Raw genomic sequence first — 23,890 nt, forward strand, 5'->3', positions numbered from 1 at the left:
ATTGGAAAGATGTTGTGAAACTTGAAAGGGTTCAGAAAAGATTTACAAGGATGTTGCCAGGGTTGGAGGATTTGAGCTATAGGGAGAGGCTGAACAGGCTGGGGCTGTTTTCCCTGGAGCGTCGGAGGCTGAGGGATGACCTTATAGAGGTTTACAAAATTATGAGGGGCATGGATAGGGTAAATAGGCAAAGTCTGGGGTCGGGGAGTCCAGAACTAGAGGGTATAGGTTTATGTGAGAGGGGAAAGATATGAAAGAGACCTAAGGGGCAACGTTTTCACACAGAGGGTATTACGTGTATGGAATGAGCTGCCAGAGGATGTGGTGGAGGCTGGTACAATTGCAACATTTAAGAGACATTTGGATGGGTATATGAATAGGAAGGGTTTGGAGGGATATGGGCCGGGTGCTGGCAGGTGGGACTAGATTGGGCTGGGATATCTGGTCAGCATGGACAGGTGGGACCAAAGGGTCTGTTTCCATGCTGTACATCTCTATGACTCTGTGACTCCATGTCCCCATGGTTACCAATTTATCCACCAATAAAAGCAAATTCCTCACTAGGTTCATTCTGAAAAAAAAACTTCCCTGTGGAACACACCTATTCAAAGAAAGCTTTAAATATAAAAACTAAATGATCCATTTTCAGCATTATAAGATGGAAAACGAATTGATGATAATCTTGATGAGAAGCTGCTCTTCCCACTCACATTGTGCAAAGTCCTAACTCTCTCATGTTTATACAATTGACAAAAGAAAATATATTCCCCTGCGATTGGCCAACTCTCAGGGCCACCGTATCAAAGATGACAATTAACAATACCACCACCTAAGGCTTAAGTACCATCATTTCCAGGGCCAGTCAGCCTGGCTTTAAAAAAAACTGTACAGCAGCACAGATCAATAAATGACACCTGGCTGATAAAAAAAAATGCCCTTTGTAGTTTACATGGAGATATAAAGACAATTGTGTTCAAAAAACAATGGATTTTCTTCCACTGCACTGTGCAGCCTTTATACAAGGTCAAAGCAAGAGAGTGTAAAAAGGGAAAGGATTTTACTTTTCTCCACCACTTTGGCACTGTAGATTCTGTCACTACACATTACTCCACCAGCCCTTTCCACCCCCACGTCCAGCACTCATAGAGTCATAGAGATGTACAGCATGGAAACAGACCCTTCGGTCCAACCCGTCCATGCTGACCAGATATCCCAACCCAATCTAGTCCCACCTGCCACGCCCAGCCCATATCCCTCCAAACCCATCTGACATTTCTAAAGGAAAGGCAACATGTAACACAGGAGGGCCAACATCCCCATGCAAACCTCTGCTAGATCTTTGACAGTACACTTGACACTATCCTGCAGTCCCTGGACCCTTGAGTCTTCCTTTAGGGCCAAGCCTTTGAACTGTTGATATCAACGCTGGGTTATTTGTCAAGGAGGTAAGAAAATATCGAAGCTTCTTTATTGGCAACTGCAAGGAACCTGTTGATGGGGTTGTATGGTCAGAAACAACAGGCACCTGGAAGGAAATAGCCCTGACAAACAGAATCCTCACAAGACACGAGCATCCTGCTCACATCATAATTGTGTCTCTGGAAGCTTTGAGATTCCCAATACAAGGGATGGGCTTCTAAAATATATTTTGAATCAAAGTCGAAACAATAAGATTGCCAACTGCTAGATTGTCCTGTATACAGATGGACCACTCATTTCACCCAGACAGCCTAGCCAAGACTGGCACTCCATGGAATCTAATTGTTTAGGCATAAGATTGACAACAGTACAGTTGCATTGCCATTGATAGTGTGTCTCCGACGCCACGTCTTAAATGGAGTGAATCTGCATCACCAACACCGTACCACATAATAAATGGGAGGACATAGGTTATTCCAGCCTAATAAATGTGAACATTTTACATGTTAAACCGGTTCTGTCACCCTGACACAAGCGCAGAGTCATGCAATGATACAAACTGCAACCCATCATCATCTTTCAAAGTTTTGTTTTAATCACTGCCTTCATAAAAAAATGAATGTTAAAAACACACCAAAGGAACTAGGTGAAGCATTGAGTAAGACATTGATCTTCCATGGCTAGAAGTTTATAAGATTGTGAATTGCATGGATAGAGTAGAAAGTATGAGGTTTTTCCCAGTATGGAGGGGTCAATACTCGGGGACAGAGGTTCAAGGTGCGGGGGTGGAGGAGGTGGGAATGTTTAAGAGATGTGTGAGGCAAGCTTTTCACACAAAGAGTGGTGAGTGCCTGGAACACGCCGCCAAAGGAGGAAGCAGACACATTGGCAGCATTCAACAAGCACCTGGACAAGTACATGATCAGGAAGGGTGTAGAGGATTACAGATCCTGTAAGTGAAGACAATTTTAGCATGGAAGGGCGAAATGTGTCAGCATAGGCTTGGAGAACTGAACGGCCTGCTCCTGTACTGGTTTGTCCTTTGTTTTTTGTTCTACTTGAGGAACCTGGGATAATGCAGGAGTCTCCCCTTAGTGAGTTTTGAGAAGATTTGTAGCTCAGGTTGAGGTTTTGAATATAGGTTTGCTCGCTGAGCTGAAAGGTTCATTTCCAGATGTTTCATTACCCTACCAGGTACCATCTTCAGTGGACCTCAGGCAAAGCAATTCTGAAAATTCCTGCTTTCTATTTATATGTTTGGGTCTCCCCTGTCTGTCTGCTGCATTTAAGCATTACACATGAAATGAGCTTGGCAATCTCAATTCAACTGAGAGAACATCAAAACAAAATAGATAAATACATTGATTTATGGTAGGCAAGAGAATCAAGGATTATGTTTGGTTTGCGGGGGAGGGGATGGAAGGAAGTGAAAGCAAACAAAAAATGGACTTTAGACCAAACCATTGATAATGGTAACAGCCTTAAATGACAGAATCCCTACAGTGTGGAAGGAGCCCATTCGGCCCATCGAGTCCACACTGACCCTCCAAACAGCACCCCAACCAGACCCACACCTCCCAACTCTCTCCCCATAACCCTACATTTTCCCATAATCCCCCTAGCCAGCACATCCATGGATACTAAGTCGATTTAGCATTGCCAATTCACCTGAGCCAATTTTCTCACTGTGGGAGAAAACCAGAAAACCTGGTGGAAACCCCACACAGATACGGGGAGAATGTGCAAACTACATACAGACAGTCACCTGGAATCGAACCCGCATCCCTGGTGCTGTGAGGCAGCAGTGCTAACCAAGGGCACAAAGAAGGGCTGAATGACATTTTTTTTATTCATTCACAGGATGTTGGCATCACTGGCTAGGTCAGCATTTATTGCCTTATACCCATCCCTCATTGCCTAGTCATGTGTAGGCCATGATAAGGATGGTAGTCCCTCTTCCTAAAGGGGCTTTAGTAAACCAGATGTTTTTTTCCAACAATCAACAATGGATGCTGCCTGACCTGCTGTGCTTTTCCAGCACCACTCTAATCTAGACTCTGGTTTCCAGCATCTGCAGTCTTTGTTTTTACCTAATAGATTCATGGTCATCATTACTCAGTGGCTAGCACTGCTGCCTCACAGCAGCAGGGACCTGGGTTCGATTTCAGCCTCGGGTGACTGTCTGTGTGGAGTCTGAACATTCTCCCCACGTCTGTGTGGGATTCTCCCCAAGTCTATGTGGGTTTCCTCCGAGTGCTCCGGTTTCCTCCCACAATCCAAAGATGTGCAGGTTAGCTGAACTGGCTATACTAAATTGCCCAGAGTGTTCAGCGATGTGGAGGTTAGGCTCATTAATTAGGGGTAAATGCAGAGTAAAAGGATAGGGGAATGGGTCTGATTACTCTTCGGAAGGTCGGTGTGGACCTTTTTTGGGCAAAATGGCCTGTTCCCACACTGTAGGAATTCTATGATTACACTCTTAATTCCAGACTTTTTTTTACTGAATTCAATTTCCACCATCTGCCATAACGGATAAACAGTCCTGTGATGATACCACAAGACCATCACTTCCCTTATAACTCCTGTTTCTAATATGGTGCAACTGGCAATGGCAATCAGTCTATCCAAAGGAAGAACCTGGAAAAAATATTACATTGGCATGGTAATGGTTCACTAATGTCTTTTAGGGATGGTAACTGGTCTACAGTGTCTATAGACTCACAGGTTGTTGCTTAACTGCCAGGCAAGCCAATCAGTCCAAGGTCAATTGGGGTGGCACAGTGGCTCAGTGGTTAGCACTGCTGCCTTACAGCACCAGGGTCCCAGGTTCAATTCCAGCCTCGGGTGACTGTCTGTGTGGCGTTTGCATGTTCTCCCCATGTCTGCGTGGGTTTCCTCCAGGTACTCTGGTTTCCTTCCACAGTCCAAAGGTGAATTGGCTATGCTAAATTGCCCATAATGTTAGGTACATTAGTCAGAGGGAAATGGGTCTGGGTGGGTTACTCTTCGGAAGGTTGGGCCAAGTGTATACCAATATACTCACCACCCTCTGCATGAAAAAGTTGCCCCATAGTTCCATTTTAAATCTTTCCCCTCTCACCCTAAACTTATGCCCTCTAGTCTTGGACTCCCCTACCCTGGGAAAAGACCTTGGCTATTCATCCCATCCATGCCCCTCACGATTTTATAGGTTTCTATAAGGTCACGCCTCAGCCTCGGATGCTCCAAGGAAAATAGCCCCTTCCCTATAGCTCAAACCCTCAATCTTTTCTGAACTCTCTCAAGTTTCACAACATCCGTCCTGTGGAGGGAGACCAGAACTGAATGCAGTATTCCAAAAGTGGCCCGACTGATCATCCCCTTTTGCCCTTGCAAAGCTGATGGTAAGCCATAATCTTGAATCTCTTCAATCTTTGGGGTGTAGAGACACTCAATGCAATTCACGAGGCAATTCCAGGATTTTGATCCAGAAACATTGATACATTTTCAAGTCCGGATGATAACTGGCTTAGAGGGGAGTTTACAGGTGGTGTTCCAATGCATTTGCTATCCTTGCTCTGCTAGCTGGTGGGTTTAGAAGGTGTTGTCGAAGATCTTTTGGGAAGCTTACTTCAGGAAGGTTATGGATTGCAGGGGTCAAGGAGGAAGCTTACCAACACCTTCTCAAGGGCAATTAGGGATACTCAGTAAAGGGTGGCTCAGACAGAAATGCCCACATTCTGTGAAATAAGTTTTAAAAATAAGGATGCAAAGAGCATTTGGGTAAGACTACAGAGTATCTAGAACAGAGGTGACCAGAAACAAGTGTTGGAATTTGATTTTGCTGTCTTCCACAAAGATTTGCTCAAATGGGGAACGTCCAAGTAAGCACAGTGAGGGAGGCTGAAACAATCGCAGACATGGAAGGATTCAGAAAACAAAAACTGTAAAGACTTGGAGAAAGGATGAATGATTGAGACTAGGTTGGGAGAGTTAGGAGTCATCAGCTGAATTAACTAGCTAGCGAGCCAATAGACTTATTAACATCAGCAGCATAAGGAGCCAAAATAAAACAGTACTTAGCAATGGATTGGTAAATGATTACTAAGGGCCTGCTTTTTGGCAGAGTTGAAAAACAGAAACTGCTAGCTGGTTGAGGGAGTTGTCATAAGTTCAATGTGCCAAGTGGCCTCTCCCAGCATCACTTCCATGTATTCTCAGGGATTTACAATGCTCATACTTTCTGCCTGTTCCTCCAATTAATTTAGTAATAGAATCATACCAAATTGGAGCAGCAGTATGCCAGTCAGCCCCTCAAGCCTCCCTGCCATTCATTACAATCATAGCTGAACATCCAACTCAATGGCCTGTTCCCCATTTTCCCCCCCATGCCCTTCGATCCCTTTAGCCCCAAGTGCTATATTCAACTCCTTTTGAAATCATGCAATGTTTTGACCTCGACTGCTGTCAGTGTTAGTGAACTCCACTGATCCAGCACACTCTAGGTGAAGACATTTCTCCTCTTCTCAGTCCTAAATACTTTACCCCATATACTTAGACTGTGACACCTGATCCTGGGTTCCCCAGCCATTGAGAACATTCTTCCTGGATTTAGCCTGTCTAATCCTGTCAGAATATTACAGGTCACTATGGAATCCATCACTCATTCTTCTAAACTCCAGTGAATACAATCCTAATCAGTTTAACCTCTCCTTCTATGCTAGTCATGCCATCCCTGGAATTAGTCTGGTAAACCTTTGCTTCACTCCCTCTCTAACAAGAACATCCTCCCTCAGGTAAGGAGACCAAAACTGCACACAATATTCTAGGCATGGTCTCACCAAGGCACTGCATAATTGCAGCAAGACATCCCTATTCCTGTAGGAGAAAGTGAGGTCTGCAGACGCTGGAGATCAAAGTTGAAACTTTATTGCTGGAACAGCACAGCAGGTCAGGCAGCATCTAGGGAACAGAAGATTCGACGTTTCGGGCACATGCCCTTCTTCAGGCATCCCTATTCCTGTACTCAAGTGCTCTTGCTAAGAAGGCTAACATACGATTTGCCTTCTTTACCACCTGCTGCACCAATATGCTTACCTTCAGCAACTGGTGAACAAGGACACCCAGGTCTCTTTGCACATTCCCCTCCCTCAATTTACAGCCATTCAGATAATAATCTGTCTTCATGTTTTTGCCACCAAAGTGGATAACCACAACTTATCCACATTATACTGCATCTGCTTTGCAATTACCCACTCATACAGCTTGCATTTCACAATGCATTTGCTGTACAACAGAGATGACCAAACGTACCCAGAGGCACTGACAATTCAGGAATTAAAGGTCAATCAAGCTGACCTTTTTGCAATTATATTGATTACTTTTCCTGATTTATGTCGGCTTAGAGATTTACAAAGGGTTATCTCTGAAATTGCCTCTTTTGCTGGATATGTCTTAAATCTGATCATCAACATCTGTCACTAACATCTGCTTGTCTGACAAATCAAACAACTCTAATTTCCACCCTCTCATCATTAGTGGTCATGCCTTCAGCTGCCTTGGCGCTATCCACGGAAAATCTCTCTCTAAACCTCCATGCTTTTCTTTATTGAAACCTACCCTGACCAAGCTTCTGTCCTTATAGCTCTGGTCATTCAGCATCAAATTTTGTTTCAAAGCATGTGCATTTCACACTGAGTTTTATTACACTGAATCTTCTTTTAAATTCGTACATAGCATCTGGCTGCCAACATTAGTGCCTGCCCCTAATTACTCTGGAAAAGTTGGTGGCAATCTGCCTCCTTCATGCATTTCTTGAAGTGTAGGGACAGCATTGTACTGTTAGGAAAAAGAGTTCCAGAATTTTGACCTAAAAGGTGATATATTGCAAAGTCATGATATAGTGCACAGCTGAGAGGGGAACTTGCAGGCCATGGTATTCCCATGCATCTGCTTTCCTTGCCCTTCTAGGTGATAGGAGTCACAGGCTTGAAAGATGTCAAAGGAGCCTTGGTGGGTTAAGGCAGTGCATCCTGTAGATGGCACATATCACTGCCAGAGTGTGTCAGTGGTGAAGGCAGTCAATGTTAGAAATGGTGGATGGGGTACCAATCAATATGGCCACTTTGTCTTCAATAGTGTTAAGACTCCTGAGTGTCATTGGAGCTGCACAAATCACACTCTTGATTTATTCCTTGTAGATGGTAGATAGATTTTTGGGCTGACAGGAGGTGAGTTATGCATCATAGAATTCCTTTGACCTGCTGTTGTAGCCATAGTAATTGGATGACTGGTTCAGTTTAGTCTCTAGTTAATGGTAACCTCCAGGATGTTGACAGTGGAGGAATCAGTGATAGCAATTTCATTGAATGTGAAGGAGAAATGGTTAAATTCTCCCTTGTTGGAGATGGTCATTGCCTGATACTTGCCATTAGTCATCCCAAGCCTGGAAATTGTCTGGACCTGGACTATTTCAGTATCTGATGAGTTGCGAATGGTGCTGAACATTGTGCAATCATCAGCTAACATCCCCATTTCTAACCTTATGATGGCTGGAAGGTCATTGATGAAATAGTTGAAGATAGTTGACCCATGGATTATCCTGAGGAAATCCTGATTAATGTTCTGGACCTGAGATGACTGATCTCCAACAACCACAGCCATCGTCCCTTGTGCTAGGCATTACTAAAACCAGCGGAAAGTTTTCCCCGATCCCACTGACTCCAGTTTTGCTCAAGATCCTTGATGCCTCACTTGGTCAAATGCAGCCGTAATGCCAAGGGCAGTCACTCCCACCTCACCTCTGGTATTCAACTCTTTTTTTTAATGTGTGGACCAAGGCCAATAATGACCCGAGTAATCATAACAGAACATAAACTGAACTTCACTGAGCAGGTTATTGCTGAGCAGGTGTTGACAACCTTTTCCATCACTTTACTGATGACTGAGAGTAGACTAAGAGGGCAGTAATTGGCCAGGTTCGATTTGTCCTGCTTTTTATGTACTGATCATACCTAAGCAGCTTTCCACATTGTTCGGTAGATGCCAGGGTTGTCGCTGTACTGGAAAAGGATTCTGGATTAGAGTGGTGCTGGAAAAGCACAGCAGTTTTTTACCTAGCTGTACTGGAAAAGCTTGGCTACATATGTGGCTAGTTCCAGAGCACATGTCTTCATTGGTTTTGCTGGAACAATCTCCTTTGCAGTATCCAGTGCCTTCAGCCATTTCTTGACGTCAGATCGGATGAAGAGCTGCCATTTGTGAAGCTGGGAACCTCAGAAGGAAGCTGAAGGCGGATCCGTTTGACATTTCTGGCTGGAGGTGAACGCAAATGGTGTAGCCTTGTCTTTTGCATTGATGTGCTGGGTTCCCCTGTTATTGAGGCTGGGGACATTTGTGGATCTTTCATTCCCTGCCTGATGCTTATTTATCCACCACCATTCATAACTAGATACAAGACTGCAAAACTTCAATCTGGTCGGTTGGTTGTAGGGCCTGCTTATTGCACACTGCTTCCACCGATTGGCTCCCAACTATTCCTCTGTTGCAGCTTCACCAGTTTGACATCTCATAGGTGGATGCCCTTAGTGCTGCTCCAAGGGTGGTCTTCCAACTTGAACGCAATCATACACTGAGGGCATGCTAGGCCTTGAGGTGACAGATTGTGGTCAAATGCAATACTGTTGCTGCTCATGGTCCACAGCACACCTCATAAATGCCCAGTATGAATTGCTCGATCTATTCTGTTCTGTTCATCCCATTTAGAATGGTGGCAGTGCCACACAACATGATGGAGGGTATCATCAAATGCAAAGTCTGGATTTTGTCTTCACAATCTCAACACCACAATTGCAACCAAACTAATCTCCAAATTCCAAGACCTAGTTGTCTACTCTGTCCTCTGACTTCCTGACCCACAGACCGCAGTCAGTGAGAATGGGCAACACCTCCTACATGATAATTCTCAACACTGGTGCCCTGTAAGGTGGTATACTCAGCCTCTTACTATACTCCCTTTACACTCACGGCTGTGTGGCCAAATTCTGTCCCAACTCCACCTACAAGTTTGCTGATGACACCACTGTTGTAGGTCAGATCTCAAATGACAAGACAGAATATAGTAAAGAGATGGGGTGCTTGGTGGTGTGGTGCAAAGATAACAATCTCTCCCTCAACGTCAGCAAAACGGAAGAGCTGGTCATTGACTTCAGGAAGCAAGGTGAAGGACACACATCAATGATGCTGAGGTGTAAAGGGTTGACAGCGTCAAGTTCCTGGAAGTGATGATCATCAACAATCTGTCCTCGTCTACCCACAATGATGCTACGATCAAGAAAGCACAAAATTGCCTCTACTTCCTCTGGAGGCTAAAAGAAATTCAGCATGTCCATAAAGACTCTTACCAATTTCTATACAGGCACTATAGAAAGCTTTCTATCCAGATGCATCACGGCTTGGAAAGGTAACTGCTTTGCCCAGGACTATATGAAACTACAGAGCATTGTGAACACAGCCCAGTGTAACACACAAGCCAATCTTCCATCCATTGACTCCATTCCATCCAGTGACTCCATCTCTACTTCCCACTCCCTGAGAAAGGCAGCCAACCACGCCTCCAAACTGATTATAAATTCTTCTAACCACTTCTGTCAGATAGAAGATACAAAAGCGTAAATACACGTACCAACAGATTCAAGAACAGCTTTTTTCCTGCTGTTATTAAACTTCTGGATGGATGTCTCAAATTTTAAATTTAATGTTGATCACCCTCTACGTGTACGTTCTCTGCAGCCGTAATATTTTTTCCTCGCTCTGTTCTATTACCCCATTGCACTTTGTATGGTATGATCTGCCTGTACTGCATGCAAAACAAAACTTTTCACTGTACCAAGGTACATGTGACAACATTAAATCAAATTAATGGTGTCTCCTACTGATACTATCAAAGACAGATGCATCTATGAGAGGTAGATTGGTGAGGGCAATGCCAAGGAGATTATTCTTTCACTTCCTATCACAGAATTTAATCTATCACTTATGCTCTTTAGAATACGGCTTAGCTCAAATCAGTATTAGTGCTACTGAGCTGCACTTGGGAATGAACATTGAATTCTTCCTCCTAAAAGTATATTCTGTGCTCTGGTCACCGCCAGCAATTCTTCCAAATGGTGTTCAACTTGGAGTAGTACTGAATTATCAGCTGAGGGGTTTGGAGGGGGTCACTGGGTAGTAGTCCATAGAAGTTTTGCTTGCTGAGGTAATTGGAGGCAGACTGGGCACTTTGCAGGACCAAGAATGATCATAAGTTTGTGCGATATACAATTAACTGATCAGGATAGCCATTATTCAGCATCATGTTTTCACAGTAAAAAAGTGCCTTGGGATCTATTTACAAGGCTGTCAATCTTATAGTGCTTGGAACTGTTGGAATCCCAAAGTGTAATGTGACTCAGATTACTCTGGAAGGCTAAGGAACTCAAAGATTTGAGTGACAGATTTCATGCTGCTACTCTGCAGTATCGAGTAACAGGATGTTGCCATCAAGCCAAAAGGATGAATAATGTCATGAATAATGTGGCATGCAAATTTCAGACTGGCAAGTTGCATCGAACAGCATTTCCCTTCGATTGTTCACAATAAGCAAGGTACTGACCACAACCAACCAGCCCACACTTGCAAAATTCACAACACAGTAAGTAACAGGAAATGTGAATCTGTGATTGGACAGCATTTGTTTAATAATCTTGAGCACATGAAGCATTACTCTGACAATCAATTTAGGATTGTCATGGTGTGGCACAATTGTGTGTACTGGAAGCTACATTTACTATACATTGTAGATTAGATTAGATTAGATTAGATTAGATTAGATTACCTACAGTATGGAAAAAGTAACCCACCCAGACCCATTCCCCTACCCTACATGTAGCCCTGACTAATGCACCTGACACCATGGGCAGTTTAGCACGGCTAATTTACCTGACCTGCACATCTTTTGGATTGTGAGAGGAAACCGGAGCACCCAAAGGAAACCCATGTAGACACAGGGAGAACGTGCAAACTCCACACAGATAGTCGTCTGAGGCAGGAATCAAACCCAGGTCCCTGGCGCTGTGAGGCAGCAGTGTTAACCACTGAGCCACTGTGCCGCACCAAGTACATCCAGTCCCAGTCTTTCAATCAGAATTGCATCTGTTTCAACCAATAGCATAGATGATAATTATTTGCTCTTCCATTTCTCAGCCCTGATCAATCAAAGCCAACCGGCTGGTTTAAAATTTAAACAAAGCCTTTCTGATCATCAAATCGGCTTTAACGGGTGCATTCTCCAAGACAACACTTCTATCAATTAGTGCCAATTTGCCAAGAAAGCATCACTCTCTTCTCATTAAATTGTTTCTTCCCTCTTGAATTTGTGTTCTTGCGAAATATCCGGGGATGAGTCAAGATGAAAACATTCAACAAAATGTGCCTTTTCTCAGCAATACTCTAATTCCATATGACCAAACAACTATTTTAATTCCTTTGTTTAGACTTTGTTACAACTGAGTGGCTTACTAAGCCATTTAAGAGTCTCGAGTCACATGTGAGCCAGACCAGGTAAAAGTAGTAGATTTCCTCCATTAGGAATAAGTACAACAAATTGTTACCATTAGACTCTTTTTAATTACAACGTTTTAATTGGATTCAAATTCCACCATTTGAACATATAACCCACAAACATTAGCATGTTACTAGTCCAGTAACATGACCACCACCTCCCCATTGTTCTTGGGAATGTACATAGATTAATGAGGAAATAAATTTACACATTAGTTCTGGCTTTTGAGTCCTGTGAACATTCCTATGTAGCTCATAAATACAAAACATTTCCCTTCACTCCATCAATAAAAAGCACTCTCTGCAATGACAAATGTTACTTTGGGAGGATCCGAGACTGTCTTTCAAATGATAGAGTTAGGGGGAAGCTATGCCAAGAGTTTGCCAATATTTGACAGAATATTTGAAAACCATCCACAATAGAATGTTGCATTTTATGATGTTATCTAAATAAAAAACTACTGGCACATTCCACATCATCAACCAATGAAATAAATGCCAGTATCATCAATGACAAATCTAAAGCAAAAAGATTAGGAAGACATACTAGACGCTTGCCTTTGTCAACTGATTATAAGAACAGGGAGGTCAAGTTGGAGCTGTACAGAAACTTGGTTCAGCTTCAAATGGAGTTTGATAGAATCCTTACAGTGTGGAAGCAGGCCATTCAGCTCACACCAACCTTCCAAAGAATATTTCCCCCATACACCTGTAACCCCACATTTTGGCTAACTCACCTAGCCTGCACATCACATCCCTGGACACTACAGGACAATTTAGTATGGCTGATCCACCTAACCTGCACACCTTTGGACTATGGGAGGAAACCCATGAAGTCACAGAGAGGATATGCAAACTCCAGTCAGCTGAGGTTGGAATCGAAGCTTGTTCCCTGGGTCTGTGAGACAGCAATGCTAACCACTGAGCCACCGTGCCACCCAGTGTGCAGTTCTGGTCACCAGACTATAGGAAGGTTGTGGTTGCACTAGAGAGGTTGCAGAGAAGATCCACCCAAATGATGTCAAGGGTGGAGCATTTAAGTTTTGATGGGAGGCTGGATAAGTGCAAGTTGTCTTCTTTGAAGTAGAGAAGATTGAGGGGAGATCTGTTAAAGATGTATAAAATTATGAGCAGTACAGAAAAAGTGGATAGAAAGCAATTGCTCCCCATAGTTAAAGGGTCAAGAACAAGTTTTAAAATGAAAGGCCGGAGGTTTAGAGGGGATTTGAGGAAACATTTTTTCACCCAGAGGCTAGCAAGACTATGGAAATGCATGGCCTGGGAGAGTAGTGGAGGAGACAAACCTCACAGCCTTTACAAAGTACTTGGATGAGCACTTGAGGTGGCAGAACCTTCAAGGCTATGAACCAAGTGTGGGAAAATGGGAGTCATCTTGGTAGTTGTATAGAGACTGCAAGAGCTGAAGAGGTTCTACTCTTGTGTACAGTTTTATGATTTTATGACTCTCTGTCATTCACAAAATATGTCACATAACTGTTTGCTGTTTGTAGAATCTTACACAAACTAACTTCTGTGTTTACATACATAGCAACCACAATTAAGTTCATGTTTCAGGCTTGTGACCTTTCACGTTCATTGATTTGAAATGTCAATTCTGTTTTTCTCTGCAATGACCTGCTGAAGGCTTCCTGTTTTACTTCAGATGTCTAGTGTCTGCAGCTTTGGACTTTTGGCTAGAGTAGTCTTGTTTTGTTGTGGCAAATGGTAATCACTGGACACATTTGAGACAGATAGGACATAAGATAAATATCTACTTCTTCCCTCTGTGGAGACAAGAAGGAAGTCCGAAGTGATGCTTATAGAACGAAAATGATTTTATACATTGGCAAGTGTTGATTTAAGCTGAAAAACGTGTTGCTGGAAAAGCGCAGCAGGTCAGGCAGCATCCAAGGAGCAGGAGAATCGATGTTTCAGGCATAAGCCCTTCTTCAGGAATGAGGAGGGTGTGCCAAGCAGGCTAAGATAAAAGGTAGGGAGGAGGGACTTGGGGGAGGGGCGTTGGGAATGCGATAGGTGGAAGGAGGTTAAGGTGAGGGTGATAGGCCGGAGAGGGGGTGAGGGCGGAGAGGTCAGGATGAAGATTACAGGTCAAGAAGGCGGTGCTGAGATAAGGTGGGGGGAGGGAAAATGAGGAAGCTGGAGAAATCTGCATTCATCCCTTGTGGTTGGAGGGTTCCTAGACGGAAAATGAGGCGCTCTTCCTCCAGGCGTCGTTTTGCCATGGTCTGGCGATGGAGGATTTAAGTCTGGGGTGACTTTGAAATTGAGATACTGATCTAAAGGGTGAAGTAGATGGAAGATAGCAGAAAGAGGGGTTGAAGGTGGCATAGTTGGATATCAGGCATCACAGAGTGACTGCAGATTAGCTAGTGTGGGTGCATGAGGATGGTGCAGGACAGACACACATGTGCATATCAGGACAGGAGATCTCATAGCAGTGCTGGATAGAGCAGCAGACCACTATGAACAGAGCTGCATGCTGTATATAGCATCACAGATTTCCTCTTTCATCCTGACCCATGAGTAAATTACGAGAAGGTCAACAGTCTGCGTTAAGAGACTGAGAAACTCGGTCCATTTCATCTGGTTAAAACACTGGAATATTTATCAAATGCACCCAGATGCCGAGGAAGGAAATATGGTGTCTTTGTCCCATTTAAGACAAGTCTAAATCCATTCTTGCCAGAAATTGACTTTATATGCTCTAGTAATGCTGGATGAAACCAGTAATGGAATATTAAATATACCTGCAGCTTAAATTATAGCAAGTGCCGAGTCCCTGTGCTTTTCACTGTAAATAACATCTCAACCCTAGGAGTTCTTAACGGTAAAATTGAAATATTAAACACTGCAGCCCTCACATTTTGAGCTGAAAACTCGACAAAGATGATAAAGCACACACATAAGCAGAGTAGACTTATTTTCACAAAACAGTTTAGCGGTTATGCACTGATCGGGGCCCTGAGTGTAACTCGTTATTATGTATGTTCTTAATTAACATTGATGCCAAAAATATGTTCCCAAAGAGGGGGGGGGGGGGAAAGGAAATGAAAAGATACATTGGCATTCAGTGGCTGCCACATTAATCAGCTCCAGTCATCACTGTGACAGATATTTCAGCATCAATTCAATTTTCCCTGCTGTGTGTACCACAAACCATGGCTGGTCTTGATGCCTACAGGTGACATTAAAGAAATATATTACAATGCATAAGATTTCCCCAGCGACATCCCCACTAGCTTGTGGATCACACACCAACATTCCCAATTGCTTCTAAGCTATTGCACAGTATGTACTATTTAGCAAAACAGATTAGATCCATCATGTCCATCTGTGCAGAGAGAAACAGAGTGAACATTGAGTCCAATATGATTGTTCAGGAGAAGAGTCACGTTTTACTTGAAACTTTACTCTCTCCACAGATGCTGCCTGACCTTCTGAGTTTTACTAGCACTTTCCCTTTTCTTTTTCAGATCTCCAGCACTTTGCTTTGGACACACACATCTGATTCTCCACCCTGTTGGTCGAGCTGGTCTAGGATGCTACTAACTGCACCATATCTAAGCAAGAAATAAACACTGAAGGATTAGCAATCCAATTTTCTGCAACCATATGTGTTGTAAATTATGGGGGAGGTGCAGTGAAGTGGGAACACTTGGATAGCTCTGAGAGAACTAAGAAAGTGATGATAGGACAAATGGCCTCCTTCAGTGATACATGAGGGGTGGCACAGTGACTCAGTGGTTAGCACTGCTGCTTCACAGCACCAGGAACCTGGGTTTGATTCCAGCCTCAGGTGATTTAGGGTTTGTACATCCTCCTCCTGTCTGCATGGGTTTCCTCCGGGTGCTCTGGTTTCCTCCCACCGTCCAAACCTGCGCAGGTTAGGTGGATTGGCCATGTTAAATTGCCCCTTAGTGATCACGGATGTGCAGGCTAGATGTATTAATGATGGGAAATGCAGGATTGAGAGGGTGGATCTTGTTGGGTAGCTGTTCAGAGGGTCGGTGCAGACTCAATGGGCCAAATGGCCTCTTTCTGCAGATTCTATGATTCCCATGGTGAGATCAAATTTCAAATATGGGAAATTCATGCTGTAATTCTATACCACTATAGGTAGATATAGTAATGTGCCTGTTTATGGATCAGTTTAATCTCTAGGATATTTTCATTGACTTGTGACTCAGAGGAGAAACCAAAACAGAATACTCCAAATACAATCAGCAGTCCTTTGTAATCTCTTTCCTTTAATATTTTCAGAAACAAAGGGTGCTAGAAACTTACAGGATGATGTCTGAAGTAATCCTTTAGAGTCATGGAGTCTTAGAGATGTACAGCATGGAAACAGACCCTTCAGTTCAACTTGTCCATGCCGACCAGATATCCCAACCCAATCTAGTCCCACCTGCCAGCACCCGGCCCATATCCCTCATAACCCTTCCTAATCATATACCCATCCAAATGCCTTTTAAATGTTGCAATTGTACCAGCCTCCACCACATCCTCTGGCAGCTCAAACCATACACGTACCACCCTCTGTCTTAGGTCCCTTAGGTCTCTTTTATATCTTTCCCCTCTCACCCTAAACCTATGCCCTCTAGTTCTGGACTCCCCAACCCCAGGGAAAAGACTTTGCCTATTTACCTTATCCATGCCCCTCATAATTTTGTAAACCTCTATACGGTCGCCCCTCAGCCTCCGACACTCCAGGGAAAACAGCCCCAGCTTGTTCAGCCTCTCCCTATAGCTCAAATCCTCCAACCCTGGCAACATCCTTGTAAATCTTTTCTGAACCCTTTCAAGTTTCACAACACCTTTCCGATACAAAGGAGACCAGAATTGCATGCAATCTTCCAACAGTGGCCTAACTAATGTCCTGTACAGCTGCAACATGACTTCCCAACTCCTGTACTCAATACTCTGACCAATAAAGGAAAGCATACCAAATGCCTTCTTCATTATCCTATCTACCTGCGACTCCACTTTCAAGAAACTACGTACCTATACTCCAAGGTCTCTTTGTTCAGCAACATTCCATAGGTCCTTACCATTAAGTGTATAAGTCCTGCTAAGATTTGCTTTCCCAAAATGCAGCACCTCGCATTTATCTGAATTAAACTCAATCTGTCACTTCTCAGCCCATTGGCCCATCTGGTCCAGATCCTGTTGTAATCTGAGGTAACCCTCTTCGCTGTCCACTACACCTCCAATTTTGGTGTCATCTGCAAACTTACTAACTGTACCTCTTACGCTTGCATCCAAATCATTTATGTAAATGACAAAAAGTAGAGATCCCAGCACCGATCCTTGTGGCATTCCACAGGCCTCCAGTCTGAAAAACAACCCTCCACCACTACCCTCAATGAACTCAACTTTACAGACTGAGGTGAGCAGATAATCCCATCACGCATGAAATGTACCTTTACTGGTTGGAGACAAAGAGAGGGGGAGGACAAAGAGACTGCAGTGGATTGGCCACCAAATATACAACTTAGCCCCACAATTCTCTTCCCAATAACTGGAGAGGGGGAAGATGTTCCATTAAAAACTAAACATGATGATATGTGGGGATGGGTGCAAACACCCAGAACATGCCACTCTCTCACCTATACACATAAACTTCCTATGCATGTGTAACAATGATCGCTCTCACAAAGTTACCTTGAGCTGGTCTGGCCTCCACTTGACAATTCCCCTCTGAAAAGGCCTGGAGAGCCAATCAAACGTTCCAGCCTTGACCATCCCATGCAATTTCTTTTTCAGAAACACAGTAAGATCCCACAAACAGCAATAAGGAAGATGGATCACCCACCAGTATTTACTGCCCAAAGGCCAGTTAAGAGTCAACCAAATTTCTATGGGTCTGGAGTCACATGAAGGCCAGACCAAGTAAAGATGGTAGTTTCCTTCCATGACGGACATTAGTCAGCTTTATGGGTTTTTGTTTTGGGACAATTCATGGTCATCATTAGATTTCATTCCAGATTTGTCCAGAATTCAAATTCCACCATCTGCCATGGTAGGATGTGAACCCCGGTGCCCAGAACATTACCTACATTAATAGTCTTGTGACAATACCACTAGGTCACTGCCTCCCTGAAATCCAGGTCTCCTAAGGGAATAATATTGGACAAGAGAATGCCCTGTTCCCAATTAGAATAGAAATAGAGCATTCAACCTTATACAAAATGCAATAAGGAGGCCTTATACCTCAATTGGTAATGCCACCTGCCTCTATGCCAGCAATTTTTGGCTTAATGATATTTCTTGGCTACAGAAGGAGCAATGTGGTTCAAAACTGATGAGGTTTTAGGCCAGCTAAACTTTCCAATACCTTCAGTATGGAAAATACCAAACAAAGCACAAGAAATAGTCGGTTCTTGTCTCATTAAGCTCTTCCAACAGCATGGCACTCTTTCAGTAGTGGACTGGAACATCAGCTTGCATTCTCTGCTGACATTCTGCAGCATGAATCATCTTAAAATAGCTACCAACTTGAGCTGGCAATCAAACACATATGCATAGATTTGGTAATTCATTGCTGTTTGAAGTAGTTTAAGATGATTTGTTCTCAAACATTCTGACTGTGAGCGAACAGTATCAAGAAGGTAGGGGCTCTGAAATCATGTAAAACAGCATTGTATGTAGAATATCAGAATGTAAATGGTTTGAGGTTGACTGATGGTATTACCATTTGTTCAATTCAGTTACTGGCATGTTTTGCATCACTTAGCTTAAGTTTTGAACCAATCTATCTAATGCTTTTGACAACCTGATTCCTTCGACACAGCATTAACACATCATTAAAAGAAAGTTCTCTCGTGGTTTCTGAGCAGTGCAAACCACTGAATATCAGACTGAGTATTTTATTTTCGAAAGGGAGCAACCTTTACATGATACTTTACTTTCAGCCTAGTGCTACCGAGACAAAGTAACTGAATCATTGGCAGTTTTATCAGCTGACAACCCACGTACTCCATTCCATGAAAAATACCTTAACACCTGAAACAAACTCTTGACGCCCAAAAGAGCTTTAGAGTCGATTAAGTATTTTTGCAAGGCATTTGCTGTTGAAATGTAGAAAATGCCACAGTTGATGTGCACACAACAACAACCCATGGATTCTCACAGTCCAACCGGAGGGTTTAATTATTTTTGCTTAGGTTTGGTTAATTTCTACATGTCAATCTGTGTTTTTCCTTTCATGTCAACACCAATGGCATTCTTACAGTCCTGTGGTTACACAATGCACTGTTATACATGCAAGTCTTTTTTTTTCATTCCAATCAAAAGTAATTAAGAGATTCTCAACACACAATCAATGTTGAGATTCTTGAATCTGGCTACAAGGAAGCTTGCTTCAGTGTCTTCTCCCAGTATCCCTATTTTCACAGGGTAGGCTAGTAAATAAAAGCAATTGTGAGCTTCTGTTGCCTGGAACCATCAATAATTTGTGACACATTTAAGTAACGAGGATAAACATTAAGGACAAGCACACGAATGACGTGCAAAGTGGCAATAAGCCAGTGAGCAAATATATTGTAACTGAGAAAAGCATATAAACTTTATAACTAAAACATACAATGAACAGGAATAATGCGCCTCTTTACAGTCCCTCTACTGTGGTGAAACATGGTACAGCACTTTACGAAAGGGAGAGACTGAACCTCCAGTGGAAATTTTGGTTAAGACACTTAACTAACATAACAATCCTTTCCAATATAAATAACAACATCTGGCAGCCCAATTTGTACAGAAAATTACAACAGCTGGAGTGTAATACCTGTTAGAATCCAATCAAGGGATTCTGACAGTTGGTAACAATTTGGGGTGACTGGGTCAGGCTGGAGCCTAACCAAGGGTTTCAGGTGGCTTATATGTGAAATAGTGGCAACTGGAAGTAAGCTCCAGATTGGAATTCAACCAACAGGTTCAGACAGTGCATAAAATATTAAGTAACAGCAGGAATTGAGTAGCAGGATCAAATCTAATTGAGGGGTTCCGAGGATCCCTGCGATTAAGGAGTCAGCAAAGACCACACTGAAGTTTTCATTCCCCCTTACACAGCTCCATCACCCTGCTTTCTACTACATTCCTCGTGCCAGCCTCACCCTGGACAGGGAATGTGCAGTGGCCATAAGAACTCTTGAGACTTTTGGCAACCAATAAGCACCGCAGGGAATAAAGTGTCTTAAAGGGAAAATGAACATTTAATTGAGATGGTTTCTGTTGATTTTCTTGAGACCTTGTGATTTATTTTGGCATACTTTAGTTTTGTTGGAATTTTGTTTATTGTCTACTTATAAAGGACCCTTGCATGACTCTTGTGCCATGACACTAAGCAACACACCGACACTCTTTGTAATCCCTCAAAAGAGGGACAATTATTTCTTCAGTAATTGTGGGGATTTTTGCCTCTACCACTGATCTATCGATTTTCCTATATGCCTCATAAACATGGAAAATAAGTAAAGATCAAATGGACAAATGTAGAGACTTTGGAAAGGGGATGGAAAATATACAGACTACAAGACAAGTGAAACACTATAAAAAGTTACATCCAGAAAAGATATTGACAGCCTGTTGGCCATTTGTTCATAACTGAAAAGCTACAGAGATATCTTCTAGATGACAAAGTGGAGGCTGCCGAACGTGAAGTTACTCTAGGCGTGGTTCGATGACAGATGACACAGAGCAATTGCAGGCAAGCTACAGTCAATGAACATAACGTACCATGACAGCAGATCTCAAGGGAGGAATAGCTATAAGCGGCATCTGATCAACAGGAGCCCATTTTACATGATGGCCATCCTGCATCCAGCCTTTTGTCTATAGCTGAGAGCTGGTCTTTCATTTGAACACAGTGCTCTCCAACGTTGATTCTACTATTATACTTTATTTTGTGTAATATTTGCACTCTGTATGCATACCTTACAGAAACAGCCCCATCAGCCCAACTGTTTCATTTACTGTCCACACATGCTTCATCTAAACCTAACAGCATTTACTGTATTCCTTTTTTCTATGTGCATCTTTATAGCCTCCCTCCCCATCTCCCTGCAAAAACATATTCTGTTTATCTCTCTTTCTATACTTGCAGTTGGAAGATTGTGGATTCAAGTTTCATTCCAAACACTTGAATCAGAGAAACTTCAGGATTACCATTCCAGTGTAGCACGGAGGGCCTTGGAGGTGCTGCGTTTTTTGGATGAGGTGTAAAATTGAAGTCCTGTCTCAAGTGGATGTGAAAGATCCCACAGCACAATTTTAACAAGAGCAGCTTTGTGCCCTGGTTGATATCTAATCCTCAATCAAATTCACCAAGCCAGATTATCTTATGGCAGCTTGTTGTGCACAACTGACTCCATTATTCCAACAACTAGACTTCAGAAGTGACTTTGGGACATTTTGAATTGTACTATGTAGATTCAATGATTCCTTTAACTCACACACCACCAGATTATAGTCCAAAAGGTTTATTTGAAAGTACAAGCTTTCAAAGCGCCCCTCCTTCATCAGGTAGCTAGTGTGGCAGGATCATAGGATACAGAATTTATAGTAAAAGATAAATTCTGTGTCCTATGATCCTGCCCTACTAGCTACCTGACAAAGGTGCAGTGTTCCAAAAGCTAGTACTTCCAAATAAACCTGTTGGACTACAAGCTGGTTTTGTGTGATTTTTAACTTTGTTCACCCCAGTCCAACCCTCGCCCCTCCACATCCTTTAATTCTGTGAGACTCTCTCCTCAGCAGCTCAACTTCACATTTTCAGACCTCATGTTTATTCCCCTTGACCTGGGAGACCGAATTGCACGAGTTATGATGATTTTAAAAAGGATATAAGAATGCTTGTAGCAGTTTCAGGAAGGTTCATTCAACTGAATCCCAGGATGAAGAGCATGCCTTATGAAAACGGGTTAGAGTGGATGAGACCTATAATTGCTGGAGTTGTAAGAATAAGAGGAATATTGTGAAGGGTGGATACCAAGAGGATGTTTCCTGTTGCGGGGAGGGGGTTTGGTGACTAAAACAGGGTGACAGTTTTAGATTTGTTATTAGTCTGAGGAATTCCCTTCGTCAGAGAATGGTGGAGGCTGGCTCATTGAATTTACTCAAAGTTGAGTTTGACAGCTACAAAGGAATGGAAGCTTAGAGAGGAGAGCACTACAGATCAGTCAGGATCTTATTGAATGGTACAGCAGGGTGGATGGGCCAAACAGCCTCCTCCTAAATTCTATGACAACAGCAAAGTTTCTGCAGTGAGACCCAGTGACCTCCCCCGGTCTGTTCAGTCCCAAAATGTTCCATCTTTTCAGGCACTCTCACCCTTGGGCAGTGCTGGCACCAAAATTAAGCAGGAAAGCGTTTGATCTCACCGTTACATAAACACACACGGGTTCACACACACAGACAAATCCCGGGATATGTGCCAAAGGCGAAAACAGGGTGGAAAGCAGCATGCGTTGGAGACGGAAGCGTGCAGCAATCAGCCTTAAACCTTCGGTGCTTTGCATTTCCATCTCCCACTCCCTGCCAGTTTAAGAAGACAAACTCCCACTGAGGCGATCATTTCCCCCACTCACCCCCCTCCCATCCCACTCCTCCACCGAAAAAAAAAGTTTTTGGTGATTAAAAAGTTGAACCATTGCCAGACCTACCAACCCTAGACTGACAACCCCTCCCTCCGCAAAGATAATACATCTTTATTTCCCTCTTTTAAAACTGTTAGAGAAAAATCGATATACGTACTGCAATCAGGAATGAAAAAAAATCACATCGTCCTAGTGTGTTTCAGCCAAAGAGAAAAAAAAACTTGCCCGCCGTCTCGAAGGAATACAGTAGATCTGTCAATCCTGTTACAGTAGAGAGAGAAAAAATGTGTTGCTGTATGTTACCTCGGTGGTTGGTGACACGAATGAACACTTTCCCTCCCCCTAGGGACACATGACAGCCAGAAGTCCTCCAGCTTCCCTTTCCTCCTCCTTGTTTTGTTAAAAAAAAAATGAACAAATAAAAGTCGAAGAGTGAAATTGGCGGCCGGTGACTTTAAAGCACGGGCTCAGAATCCTAGCGACTTTTGGAGCGTCTGTCGGTTTCACCTCGTTCAGTCAACAAAAGCTACAGTGGGAGCTCCGCCTCTCCTCAGTTATTATTCCTGGTGTGTGAGGTTTCAGACTTTTTGTCAGCGTCACGCCTCCAGCCTGCTCTCTCTCTTGAGAGAGAAAAAAAATGGTCTTGAATTACTTCCAGAGGCGAAAGTGAAGGAGGGGGTAACATTGTCACTACTTTCCCCAGACTATTATTTCAAAAACCTCACTCCAGAACTTCATGGGCTGGTTACACTCGGAACGTTCAGTGCCGGGTCGTACACACTGTAGCGTGGAAGGAAGGTTAAAAAAAAATCGTGGATATCATGTTACAGAATTCCGGAATTGGGAGAGCGAACGAGTTTATGTGTTCTTGGTCCCTGGCCTGGCAACTAGATTGTAGCAATATTTAGCCTTTCAGACCTTACGGTTCAATAATCAATGGATACACAGTTCCTTGTAGTACATTTTTTTTGTTAGGAAATGATTTGGAGATGTTGGACTGGGATGTACAAAGTTAAAAATCACACAACACCAGGGTATAGTCCAACAGGTTTAATTGGAAGCACTAGCTTTCGGAGCGCCGCTCCTTCATCAGGTGGTTGTGGAGAGCACATTTGTAAGACAGAATTTATAGCAAATCTATACAAAATCTGAAAGAACTGTGAATACTGTAAATCAGAAATAAAAACAGAAATTGCTTGAAAAACTTCACAGGTCTGGCAGCATCTGTGGAGAGAAATCAGAATTAACATTTCGGGTCCAATGACCATTCTTCAGAACTG

General features: G+C 43.0%; 1 protein-coding gene across 1 annotated transcript in view; it reads right to left on the reverse strand.

Annotated features, from left to right (window-relative positions):
- The window catches only part of LOC122558838 (ETS domain-containing protein Elk-1-like), an 85,386-nt gene extending 62,329 nt beyond the window's left edge, over window positions 1-23,057 (reverse strand). The window contains exon 1 of the mRNA XM_043707665.1: window positions 22,914-23,057. The gene's annotated coding sequence lies outside the window, so the exon portion shown is untranslated. The remainder of the gene's footprint in view (window positions 1-22,913) is intronic.
- Window positions 23,058-23,890: the final 833 nt, after the last annotated feature.

This window comes from Chiloscyllium plagiosum, chromosome 18 (genome assembly GCF_004010195.1).
Source record: "Chiloscyllium plagiosum isolate BGI_BamShark_2017 chromosome 18, ASM401019v2, whole genome shotgun sequence".
Taxonomy (NCBI): domain Eukaryota; kingdom Metazoa; phylum Chordata; class Chondrichthyes; order Orectolobiformes; family Hemiscylliidae; genus Chiloscyllium; species Chiloscyllium plagiosum.